This window comes from Anomaloglossus baeobatrachus, chromosome 12 (assembly GCF_048569485.1).
Source record: "Anomaloglossus baeobatrachus isolate aAnoBae1 chromosome 12, aAnoBae1.hap1, whole genome shotgun sequence".
In the NCBI taxonomy this organism is placed as follows: domain Eukaryota; kingdom Metazoa; phylum Chordata; class Amphibia; order Anura; family Aromobatidae; genus Anomaloglossus; species Anomaloglossus baeobatrachus.
In genome coordinates, this window is record NC_134364.1 from 99835722 (window position 1) to 99843458 (window position 7737).

Consider the following 7737-nt stretch of genomic DNA (forward strand, 5'->3'; position numbering starts at 1 on the left):
AAAAATCTGATTTTTAAAAAAAATAAAAAACAATAATAATAAAAAAAAAAAAATAATTGGGTTGTGTCCCCATTGTTCAAGACCCATATAATTTTCATTTTTTGGTAGATGGAGCCGTGTGATTACTTATTTTTTGCGGGAAGAATCAGTATTTTTATTGAGACTATTTTCGGATAGATACACAGCATTTTTTGTGGTATTGGAGCGACCAAAAATTATTTTTAATTTTACTTTAATTTTTTCAATTCATAGTGTTTATCAAATGGGTTAAATATTTTTATATCTTAATAAATTGGACATTTTTGAAAGCGACAGTACCACACGTGTGGTTTTTTTTTAGTTTTTTTTATTATCTGTTTGTAATGGTGGATTTTAATTCATATTTGATTCTTTTTTGTATTTGGTAGCCTCTTCTGGGGACTATAACAGACAATAATCGGAACACTTGTACTGTATACAGCAGTACTACACTATTACAGTATATAGTAAAAATCAGTCTCCTTTGAAGCTCAGCCACAGGCAGGGTTTCGACCAAGTTTCATAATGAAAATCGTGGTTGTCTTCAGCAGCCCTCCACTGGCAGCCCACAATCACGTCAGAGGCGCCCCAATGGGCTCGTGGAATGGCACACCCCCTGCTGGCGTATGTTATACCCGGCTGTTAGACTTTGTAGTAATCCATAGAAGAGCAGGACCAGTGCAGCACACAAGACAGTTCTCCAGAGCTGAAGGTTGGCACTAGACTAAAGGCTAGACACAATAGTCAAGCAGTGAGTGAGCGTCCCATGTGGCTTTATGTAGGCCCAAACAGGAAACAAGATGGCTTCCACAGTTTCAAAATTTGGCCATCTTGGTTATGGGCAATTGCAAAAACAAAACAGCAGCCACTAGTGGTAAGGAATGGAAATGCACCACAATATATCAAGGTGAATAATAGCAGCCACTAGTGGTAAAAAGTAGAAATGCAGCACAATTTATCAAGGTGAATAATAGCAGCCCCTAGTGGTAAAGAATGAAAATGCAGCAAAATTTATCAAGGTGAATAATAACAGCCCCTAATAGTAAGGAGTGGAAATGCAGCACAATATATCAGGGTGAATAATAGCAGCCACTAGTGGTAAGGAGTGGAAATGCAGCACAATATATCAAAATGAATAATAGCAGCCACTAGTGGTAAGGAGTGGAAATGCAGCACAATATATCAAAATGAATAATAGCAGCCACTAGTGGTAATGAGTGGAAATGCAGCACAATATATCAGGGTGAATAATAGCAGCCACTAGTGGTAAGGAGTGGAAATGCAGCACAATTTATCAAGGTGAATAATAGCAGCCACTAGTGTTAAGGAGTGGAAATGCAGCACAATATATCAGGGTGAATAATATTAGCCACTAGTGGTAAGGAGTGGAAATGCAGCACAATATATCAAGGTGAATAATAGCAGCCCCTAGTGGCAAGGAGTGGAAATGTACCACAATATATCAAGGTGAATAATAGCAGCCCCTAGTGGTAAGGAGTGGAAATGCAGCACAATTTATCAGGGTGAATAATAGCAGCCCCTAGTGGTAAACAGTGGAAATGCAGCCAATTTATCAAGGTGAATAATAGCAGCCACTAGTGGCAAGGAGTGGAAATGCAGCACAATTTATCAGGGTGAATAATAGCAGCCACTAGTGGTAAGGAGTGGAAATGCAGCACAATTTATCAAGGGGGGTTATAACAGCCCCTCGTGGTAAAGAGTGGAAATGTACCACAATTTATCAGGGTGACTAATAGCAGCCCCTAGTGGTAAGGAGTGGAAATACAGCACAATTTATCAAGGTGAATAATAGCAGCCACTAGTGGTAAGGAGTGGAAATGTACCACAATTTATCAAGGTGAATAATAGCTGCCACTAGTGGTAAAAAGTAGAAATGCAGCACAATTTATCAGGGTGAATAATAGCAGCCACTAGTGGTAAAGAATGGAAATACAGCACAATATATCAAGGTGAATAACAGCGGCCACTAGTGGTAAGGAGTGGAAATGCAGCACAATATATCAAGGTGAATAATAGCAGCCACTAGTGGTAAGGAGTGGAAATGCAGCACAATATATCAAGGTGAATAATAGCAGCCACTAGTGGTAAGGAGTGGAAATGCAGCACAATATATCAAGGGTGGGGGGTTATACCAGCCCCTAGTGGTAAGGAGTGGAAATGCAGCACAATATATCAAGGTGAATACTAGCAGCCCCTAGTGGCAAGGAGTGGAAATGTACCACAATATATCAAGGTGAATAATAACAGCCCCTAGTGGTAAGGAGTGGAAATGCAGCACAATATATCAAAATGAATAATAGCAGCCACTAGTGGTAATGAGTGGAAATGCAGCACAATTTATCAAGGTGAATAATAGCAGCCCCTAGTGTTAAGGAGTGGAAATGCAGCACAATATATCAGGGTGAATAATAGCAGCCACTAGTGGTAAGGAGTGGAAATGCAGCACAATTTATCAAGGTGAATAATAGCAGCCCCTAGTGTTAAGGAGTGGAAATGCAGCACAATATATCAGGGTGAATAATAGCAGCCACTAGTGGTAAGGAGTGGAAATGCAGCACAATTTATCAAGGTGAATAATAGCAGCCCCTAGTGTTAAGGAGTGGAAATGCAGCACAATATATCAGGGTGAATAATAGCAGCCACTAGTGGTAAGGAGTGGAAATGCAGCACAATTTATCAAGGTGAATAATAGCAGCCCCTAGTGTTAAGGAGTGGAAATGCAGCACAATATATCAGGGTGAATAATAGCAGCCACTAGTGGTAAGGAGTGGAAATGCAGCACAATTTATCAAGGTGAATAATAGCAGCCCCTAGTGTTAAGGAGTGGAAATGCAGCACAATATATCAGGGTGAATAATAGTAGCCACTAGTGGTAAGGAGTGGAAATGCAGCACAATATATCAAGGTGAATAATAGCAGCCCCTAGTGTTAAGGAGTGGAAATGCAGCACAATATATCAGGGTGAATAATAGCAGCCACTAGTGGTAAGGAGTGGAAATGCAGCACAATTTATCAAGGTGAATAATAGCAGCCCCTAGTGTTAAGGAGTGGAAATGCAGCACAATATATCAGGGTGAATAATAGTAGCCACTAGTGGTAAGGAGTGGAAATGCAGCACAATATATCAAGGTGAATAATAGCAGCCCCTAGTGTTAAGGAGTGGAAATGCAGCACAATATATCAAGGTGAATAATAGCAGCCCCTAGTGTTAAGGAGTGGAAATGCAGCACAATATATCAGGGTGAATAATAGCAGCCACTAGTGGTAATGAGTGGAAATGCAGCACAATTTATCAAGGTGAATAATAGCAGCCCCTAGTGTTAAGGAGTGGAAATGCAGCACAATATATCAGGGTGAATAATAGCAGCCACTAGTGGTAATGAGTGGAAATGCAGCACAATATATCAAGGTGAATAATAGCAGCCCCTAGTGTTAAGGAGTGGAAATGCAGCACAATATATCAGGGTGAATAATAGTAGCCACTAGTGGTAAGGAGTGGAAATGCAGCACAATTTATCAAGGTGAATAATAGCAGCCCCTAGTGGTAAGGAGTGGAAATGCAGCACAATATATCAAGGTGAATAATAGCAGCCCCTAGTGGTAAGGAGTGGAAATGCAGCACAATATATCAGGGTGAATAATAGCAGCCCCTAGTGGTAAGGAGTGGAAATGCACCACAATATATCAAGGTGAATAATAGCAGCCCCTAGTGGTAAGGAGTGGAAATGCAGCACAATATATCAGGGTGAATAATAGCAGCCACTAGTGGTAAGGAGTGGAAATGCAGCACAATATATCAAGGTGAATAATAGCAGCCCCTAGTGGCAAGGAGTGGAAATGCAGTACAATATATCAGGGTGAATAATAGCAGCCACTAGTGGTAAGGAGTGGAAATGTACCACAATATATCAAGGTGAATAATAGTAGCCACTAGTGGTAAGGAGTGGAAATGTACCACAATATATCAAGGTGAATAATAGCAGCCCCTAGTGGTAAGGAGTGGAAATGTACCACAATATATCAAGGTGAATAATAGCAGCCACTAGTGGTAAGGAGTGGAAATGTAGCACAATTCATCATGGTGAATAATAACAGCCCCTAGTGGTAAACAGTGGAAATGCAGCCAATTTATCAAGGTGGATAATAGTAGCCCCTAGTGGTAAGGAGTGGAAATGCACCACAATTTATCAGGGTGAATAATAGCAGCCACTAGTGGTAAAAAGTAGAAATGCAGCACAATATGTCAAGGTGAATAATAGTAGTCCCTAGTGGTAAGGAGTGGAAATGCAGCACAATTTATCAAGGGGGGGGGTTATAACAGCCCCTAGTGGTAAGGAGTGGAAATGTGCCACACCTTATCAGGGTGAATAATAGCAGCCCCTAGTGGTAAGGAGTGGAAATGCAGCACAATTTATCAAGGTGAATAATAGTAGTCCCTAGTGGTAAGGAGTAGAAATGCACCACAATATATCAAGGTGAATAATAGCAGCCACTAGTGGTAAGGAGTGGAAATGCAGCACAATTTATCAGGGTGACTAATAGCAGCCACTAGTGGTAATGAGTGGAAATGCAGCACAATATATCAGGGTGAATAATAGCAGCCACTAGTGGTAAGGAGTGGAAATGCAGCACAATTTATCAGGGTGAATAATAGCGGCCCCTAGTGGTAAGGAGTGGAAATGCAGCACAATATATCAAGGTGAATAATAGCAGCCCCTAGTATTTAATCTGCAGATGGACAACAGAATCTTCATAACTAGTGATGAGTGGGCACTACCATGCTCGGGTGCTCAGTACTCGTAACTAGTGATGAGTGGGCACTACCATGTTTGGGTGCTCGATCTTCTTAAGTAGTGATGAGCGGGCACTACCATGCTTGGGTGCTCAGTACTCATAACAAACAGTCGAATGCTCGGATGGGTTCGACTCATTTACCGAGTATAATGAAATCCAATTGGTAAGATTTTACAGAAAAATATTTAAGTTCCCTATTGACTTTCATTATACTCCGTACAGGAGTCGAGCCCATTAGAGAGTCCGACTGCTCATTGTATGGTTGCATAGTAGTGCTCACTCATCACTAGTTACGAGTACCGAGCACCTGAGCATGGTAGTGCCCGCTCATCACTAGTTACGAGTACTGAGCACCCGAGCATGATAATGCCCACTCATCACTAGTTACAAGTACTGAGCACCTGAGCATGGTAGTGCCCGCTCATCACTAGTTACGAGTACTGAGCACCCGAGCATGATAATGCCCACTCATCACTAGTTACGAGTACCGAGCACCTGAGCATGGTAGTGCCCGCTCATCACTAGTTACGAGTACTGAGCACCTGAGCATGGTAGTGCCCGCTCATCACTAGTTACGAGTACTGAGCACCTGAGCATGGTAGTGCTCACTCATCACTAGTTACAAGTACTGAGCACCCGAGCATGGTAGTGCTCACTCATCACTAGTTACGAGTATCGAGCACCCGAGCATGGTAGTGCCCGCTCATCACTAGTTATGAATACTGAGCACCCGAGCATGGTAGTGCCCGCTCATCACTAGTTACAAGTACTGAGCACCCGAGCATGGTAGTGCCCGCTCATCACTAGTTACGAGTACTGAGCACCTGAGCATGGTAGTGCTCGCTCATCACTAGTTACAAGTACTGAGCACCCGAGCATGGTAGTGCTCACTCATCACTAGTTACGAGTATCGAGCACCCGAGCATGGTAGTGCCCGCTCATCACTAGTTATGAATACTGAGCACCCGAGCATGGTAGTGCCCGCTCATCACTAGTTACAAGTACTGAGCACCCGAGCATGGTAGTGCTCACTCATCACTAGTTACGAGTACTGAGCACCCGAGCATGGTAGTGCCCGCTCATCACTAGTTACGAGTACAGAGCACCTGAGCATGGTAGTGCTCACTCATCACTAGTTACGAGTACTGAGCACCTGAGCATGGTAGTGCTCACTCATCACTAGTTACGAGTACTGAGCACCCGAGCATGGTAGTGCTCACTCATCACTAGTTACGAGTACTGAGCACCTGAGCATGGTAGTGCCCGCTCATCACTAGTTACGAGTACTGAGCACCTGAGCATGGTAGTGCCCGCTCATCACTAGTTACGAGTACTGAGCACCTGAGCATGGTAGTGCCCGCTCATCACTAGTTACGAGTACCGAGCACCTGAGCATGGTAGTGCCCGCTCATCACTAGTTACAAGTACTGAGCACCCGAGCATGGTAGTGCTCACTCATCACTAGTTACGAGTATCGAGCACCCGAGCATGGTAGTGCCCGCTCATCACTAGTTATGAATACTGAGCACCCGAGCATGGTAGTGCCCGCTCATCACTAGTTACAAGTACTGAGCACCCGAGCATGGTAGTGCTCACTCATCACTAGTTACGAGTACTGAGCACCCGAGCATGGTAGTGCCCGCTCATCACTAGTTACGAGTACAGAGCACCTAAGCATGGTAGTGCTCACTCATCACTAGTTACGAGTACTGAGCACCCGAGCATGGTAGTGCTCACTCATCACTAGTTACGAGTACTGAGCACCTGAGCATGGTAGTGCCCGCTCATCACTAGTTACGAGTACTGAGCACCTGAGCATGGTAGTGCCCGCTCATCACTAGTTACGAGTACTGAGCACCCGAGCATGGTAGTGCCCACTCATCACTAGTTACGAGTACTGAGCACCTGAGCATGGTAGTGCCCGCTCATCACTAGTTACGAGTACTGAGCACCCGAGCATGGTAGTGCCCGCTCATCACTAGTTACGAGTACTGAGCACCCGAGCATGGTAGTGCTCACTCATCACTAGTTACGAGTACTGAGCACCCGAGCATGGTAGTGCCCGCTCATCACTAGGTACGAGTACTGAGCACCCGAGCATGGTAGTGCCCGCTCATCACTAGTTACGATTACTGAGCACCCGAGCATGATAGTGCTCGCTCATCACTAGTTACGATTACTGAGCACCCGAGCATGGTAGTGCCCGCTCATCACTAGTTACGAGTACCGAGCACCCGAGCATGGTAGTGCCCGCTCATCACTAGTTACGATTACTGAGCACCCGAGCATGGTAGTGCCCGCTCATCACTAGTTACGAGTACTGAGCACCCGAGCATGGTAGTGCCCGCTCATCACTAGTTACGAGTACAGAGCACCCGAGCATGGTAGTGCTCACTCATCACTAGTTACGAGTACTGAGCACCCGAGCATGGTAGTGCCCGCTCATCACTAGTTACGAGTACTGAGCACCCGAGCATGGTAGTGCCCGCTCATCACTAGTTACGATTACTGAGCACCCGAGCATGGTAGTGCCCGCTCATCACTAGTTACGAGTACTGAGCACCCGAGCATGGTAGTGCCCGCTCATCACTAGTTACGATTAATGAGCACCCGAGCATGATAGTGCTCACTCATCACTAGTTACGATTACTGAGCACCCGAGCATGGTAGTGCCCGCTCATCACTAGTTATGAGTACCGAGCACCCGAGCATGGTAGTGCCCGCTCATCACTAGTTACGATTACTGAGCACCCGAGCATGGTAGTGCCCGCTCATCACTAGTTACGAGTACTGAGCACCCGAGCATGGTAGTGCCCGCTCATCACTAGTTACGAGTACAGAGCACCCGAGCATGGTAGTGCTCACTCATCACTAGTTACGAGTACTGAGCACCCGAGCATGGTA